Source organism: Mus musculus, chromosome 1 (genome assembly GCF_000001635.26).
Source record: "Mus musculus strain C57BL/6J chromosome 1, GRCm38.p6 C57BL/6J".
In the NCBI taxonomy this organism is placed as follows: domain Eukaryota; kingdom Metazoa; phylum Chordata; class Mammalia; order Rodentia; family Muridae; genus Mus; species Mus musculus.
The window spans coordinates 51,196,986-51,202,985 of record NC_000067.6 but is presented as its reverse complement, the minus strand read 5'-3'; positions in this window follow the sequence as shown (position 1 = coordinate 51,202,985).

The window sequence follows — 6,000 nt, the reverse complement described above, 5'->3', positions numbered from 1 at the left end:
GGCTGCAGATCTTCAGGGAAATTGTTTGATAACAGCATCCTCAGAGCTACCAAATTTGTAGCATTGGAATCAACTTGCTATTATGGGCCACGATTGAACGTGTTTTAAGTGGTGACTGTTTGTTCAAACAAAATATTCTACTGCTTCATTTACGAGCATTTAGAACTCCCCCTCCTACCCCTTGGCTGGTTCTGACCTTTCTACTCTGTATTTTAAAGATCCCTAGACACCCAAGCTGAGGAGTTCTCATGCTTAAGCTGACCTGTTAGCCTTCTCAGAGTGCCCGTTGCTTGTTTGAACTTTCAGTTGACTGACCTTTTCCCCTCACTCTAAGCCACAGGTCAGAAGTAAATCCTTTTGGGTACCACAATGACTTGGCAATGTGAGCGGGTTCATACAAGTTAGGAGGATCTGTGTCTCTTCAGCTAGACCTGGCTGGTTTAGATTCTGAACAGGCTTCAGTTGTTTTCTACAAGGATATTGCACTGGTGACAGGCAAGTGTCCTTTTTCAGAATCACCTGGGGAGCTTATTAAACATTTAAATTTCCATTCTTCTTGTGGGAATTCAGACCAACTGAATCTGAAAATATGGAACCAGGGTGAACAACTGTCTCAGATAATTTTCATGCATTCAAAACTTCTTCTGTATATGGCTTCAATTGCCAGCTTTCCTTTCTTTCTGCCTTCCTGCCTTCCTTCCTCCCTCCCTCCCTTCCTTCCTCTCTTCACTCGTTCCTTCCTTCCTTTTGTTCTTTCTTTCCAGTGTTGAGGATGGCACTCAAAGCCTCATAAACGCACTGCCAACTGAACTAAATCCCCAGACTTTTTATTTTATAATTTAAAACGCTTCTGAGGTATTTATCAAATGTGAAGCAAAGGATAATAACAGTGCATACTCTTTTAGCACAACTTCAGGAGGCTGCCGAACACATTTAAACAAATGCAGGCTTCCCGTTTGTGTCTCATAATCCCTGAATTACAAAGCATCGACTCCTTGCCAAGGCTTGTTTAAGGCTTCTTCACCATTGTAACTGGTCTTTATCTTCTGTTCTTTAATATGAATGCTACTAGGAGGTCATAACTTCTTATCTGGCAGCCACGCACTATGTATACAAATTCTCATTATAAAAGGATGAGACTTTTATCAAAGGGAAAGTTGCATTTCCTCTTCAGTGTCAGAAAACACTCCCGGGTAGCCTTTTTCATGAGAGGAAAGTCTATGAACCATGTGTGTTGCATGGGCAGAGTGTGGTGACCGTCAATATGCTCAAGTAAAAGCAAAAAAGTAAAAGTACCTATGTGATTAGCTCAACTTTCAGGGTCATAAGTAATCATAATAAAGGAGCAGCCCTAATTATCATGTCATTCTCATATGTGACATAGTAGGGATGCAAAGGACCTCGGAGCACACTAGGTCTGCACTATGAACCATATTAGTGTGTTAGCAGATCTAGGTACTTTTGATTAACGAATGAGCCCTGATTTCTTGATAGGATGCCATGGCACTGGTCATTAGGAAAAATCAGAGGTAAAAATATGGAGTCCATTAAGGAAAGCACAGTGGCTGGGCTAGTGGCCTGCTGTTTCCTTTGAAAACTATATTTTTCACTATGTGACACTACCTTCTTCCACCTGATTGTTCAACAAGAGGAGAGCTAGCTTAAGCTTAATGGATTGGATTTCTTTGAAGACTGTGTCATATAAGAACAGCAGACTGTAGGAAGGAAATTGGTGGCCTTCATTTGATTTCTGGTAGAGTTAGAGACATTCATCCACTTCTTGCACTTGACTCTCTTTCTTTCATAACTTTTTCACTAACATCTTTCTTAAATTTTTGAAATTGAAGGAATTTAACCTTATTCATTGGCATGATCCATGTAAAAGATTTCTTTATATAATTTATATAGCTGGTTAGGAGTCAGATAGCTGCATGACCCAGCTACTGCTATGCTACAGAGCAGGCTGTCAATGAGTCAGCATGTGTCTGGAACCAAGTAGGTGTTGATTATTTCCACCGCCCAGCTTTCTTATAAGACTCATAGAGCTCAGAACCCACGCAGAGAATTCATCCTTAAGATTCTATTCCTCTACAATAAATGTCAGAGTCCAGTCCTGTGTAAGTTCCCTGTTGTCATTTAGTATATTATTCTAAAACCTATTTGGTAAAAACAACGAATATTGATTATATCGTAATTTTTATGGGTCAAGAATTCAAATTACTTACTTGGGAGGTTCTAGCTTAATGTTTGTCACAGGTGATGGTGAATTTACTGGTTGGGACTGCAGTTATCTAAAGGGTCAATAGGAGAAGGATCAACGTTCAAGCTAACTGTGTGGCTATTAAGAGGTCTCAATTCTTGTTTCATGAACTATTTCATATCACTGGCTTGTGATAATGCTCAGTGACTTTTCTCAGAAGAACTCATGTATGGCCCCAGTTTTTACAAACAATATTGACATGTTTCTGGACTGAGGTGGAGACGAGTTACCATATCTAGCGACAAGGGAGATCAGTGAAATATGTCATTGGTCAGATGTTTTGATAGGACACAGCCAACCTGCTATGACAGGGCAGGGTTAGAATAATGCCTGTGCTTGTTTTTTTGTTTTATTTTGTTTTGTTTTTGTTTTTTTTTTTGTTTTTGTTTTTGTTTTTGTTTTTCTTCTCTCCCATCACCATACTTGAGGTAAATTACATGTAAGCTGAGCCCACTTAAGAGCTAAAGAGAAAGTCCAGAGTTGTCCACCTCCCAAACCACAGGGAGGCCTTGGGCCAGGGTGTGGATTGCAGGGAGTGGTTTTGAGGGCAATGGGGGAAGTTGTTCAGCAGAGCAAGCACATATAGCAGCTAACAGCAGTCACATGCACAGTGAACAGGTGTGCAATTAATGTTAAGTATTATAATGATTATCATTGCCTGCCAAAGGGTCTATGAATGCTGATTAACTACATTAGAATGTTTGTGTGGGAGAGACCACAAAGAAACCTCATTTTCCTACCTACGGAGTTTGAACGTGAGGATCTCCGCACCAGGAGAATTGCCTAGCATCATTTACCTCAGGCAAGCTAAGAGAAAAAAATCTCATTCAGTATGATACTCTACCCAATGACCCATTAATGGACCTTCCCGCTTCACATTCTCACTGGTACAGAATGGTAGAAAGCTTCCTACATTATATGTTCTAGCATCTCTCCAGATCAGACATCAGCTCCTACCCGAGAGCCAGCCTTGCTAGGCACGGAGGATGGATGTAGCTGCAGCAAAGCTCTGCCATCCAACGTTCCTCCCACCCAGCTGCCTGCTTCTATCAGCTCCAACAGCCACAAAAGTTGCCACTCCCACGTAATTCAGCATACAGCATTCAGAGGGTTCCTGAGCATCAGGTTGGATACCAGCAACAGATGGAGCGATGTGTAACATGGAGAGGTAGCAAGGAGCGGTGGGCAGTGAGGCAGGGAGCCATATGGGCAGTCTGGGAGGTGAAGTGCAAAAAGCAGGGTGGCAGCTCTTGGTGCACATGTGGAGATTCCTAGGAAGCTGTGGTTTTCACCTATGCTCTCTCCCTTTTTCCCTTTCTGTCTTTTCTGTGACCACTGTCCAAATGGAGCAAACCTTGTTGCTCATGTGTTCTGCGACATGGCATGTCTTCTCTGCCCCACAATTCCAAGCATCTCTCCAAGGTTGAGTTTCAACAGCTCTATTATCCTTTGAGGAAGAAGCCAGTGTGGCACAGATGGCATTTTAAACGTATTTGTTTCTGTGTCAACTGCTCTGTTCTGAACATAAACATGAATTTGGTGCCTTCACTGCTGTAAGTGATAAGCTGCAACAGCGTCACTTGTTTCTGAGTTAAACGACAGCAACAAAATGAAAAATCACCATTAAAAGGCGATATTTGCATATTTTATGCTGTCAAAGAACATGGCACTAATGTAGCATAAGGAGAATTCTTAAACAGAAACAACACACTTTTCAAAAATCTAAGGAAGGTTTTTTTTAATGCTGAAATTTCACTTATAAAAAGAAACAGGGAATGTTTATTTCACTGGCAAAATAATAAAAGCACTTTGGGGTGACATTTTTAATAGCATATTAATTTGAAATTGTAATTTTGAGGAGTAATTTCATTTACATAAACACCAAATGCATTCTAAATGCTTGGTATTATCATAATGACTGGAAATTAAATTAATAATGATAGGGAAGTTAAAATCTGACATAACCTTCTTGAAATTTTTTATCTACTCCTATTGAAGTCACACACTGGACTTCGTTTGTTGTTTTAGCTTTGCAGTTCTTCAAATTTGGGAGTTTAAATTGACTTTCAAGAGGCATTCATAGAAACGTGAACCAACCAAGCATTTTAACAGCTGCATGGCCTGATGGGTCATTGACATACACACACTCGAGACTGTAAGCACACACACACACACACACACACACACACTCCATAATGTTAATTACATTGCTCCTTTTCATTCTAAATTATATCTAAGCTATGGAATAAAATCAAGACATTCACAAGGCAGGGAGGTTTCTTTACCCACCCTGAAGATACAGGTATTACTACAACTGTTTCTGGTTACAGGACTCCTTAGGGTGGATTCTTTGTTTTCTTTCTTTTCTCCTCTTTCAAGAGCTCATGTGCATCAAGAGCACATGATGATGGTCAGTAAGTCTCATCCTGCTGAAGGCTGCAGGCCCTTTAATGAGACACGAGGCAGCAGGTAGTCTTGATTCAGAAGATTTGTACCATTTGGAGATTCAAAGATTGAGAGGTAAACCTGGAATTTGTTTGTTATATGAGTCACTTATAGAGTGAACAATTCTCTCAGGAAGTGTAAACACGATCCAAAGCACCCAGTAATGCCTGCTCGTTGGTAAGCTTTTGGTCACTATCGTACAAGGTTTTGGTCTCTTTGTTTCTTAGACTAGATTATGACAAGAAAGTCAAAAGAATATGCCACTAACTATGAAACACCAGGCAACACAAGGCAAATTATGTTCCACCCAGAACTCTCTTTTACTACCAGAATGCTCTGCTGATACAATTTCAGCATGCCTTGGCCATAATATCTCAGGGTATCCCACTGCTTGGGCAAAACTTCTCAAATGGCCTACAGAATAACCATTTTACCAAGATGGTGCTTGTCCTGCCAATCCCAGTGACTCTTACTCATTTCCTTTTACCCAAGCTTCAAAACATTAACTAAAAGAGAATGATAAGATGGATTTCCACAATTTATTAAAATTATTTATTCTGAGATTTGAACCACCCACTAGTAGACTAAGTTGCTGGGTATCAGAGATCTTACAGCTCATTTGTATAACAATTTCTATCCAGAAATTGAAAGTACACAGCTAACTCCATGCTAGGGTCCCATGTACGCAATGTGGAAGGACATAGAGTTGGAAAAGCCCTTTATAGTTAGATAAGGGTGTTGCTTTTAATATATTTCCATTCTCACAGCCTCTTCCTGGAGTTCAATGGACCCAAGACAGATTTGAATGGGCTCAATGGAGATGACAAACAAAACAAAGTCAAATCCCATGGGATGTCTACTTTACTTTTCTTAAACCAAGGAAGAAAAGAGTAATGAAATTTTAATAATAAACATACAAACACATAATAGCAATATCTGCAGTTAAAACCTGTTTAGTCTCTGCTAGTATCTTATAGGGCTGCCTCCAATACATCTGATCTGACCTATTTGATGAATGAATGAGTGAGTGAATGAATGGATGGATGAATGAAACTGAAGTCATTCTTGGACTTCTACCAAAGATGCTGTAGAAATTGCTCCATTCATCTGACCTTACAGGGCTGCCTCCAATCCATTTGATCTTCCTAGTCATATCTATTGATCATTAGCCAAGCAGGCTCTTTTTATCTGAAAATTTAAAGCATTGTGGTATAGTATAATAAACACTACTTTGCAAATAGCTTTCCCCCATCTCTCTCTCTAAACTCCTCTTCCTGTCCCAAAAAGCTTGGAAG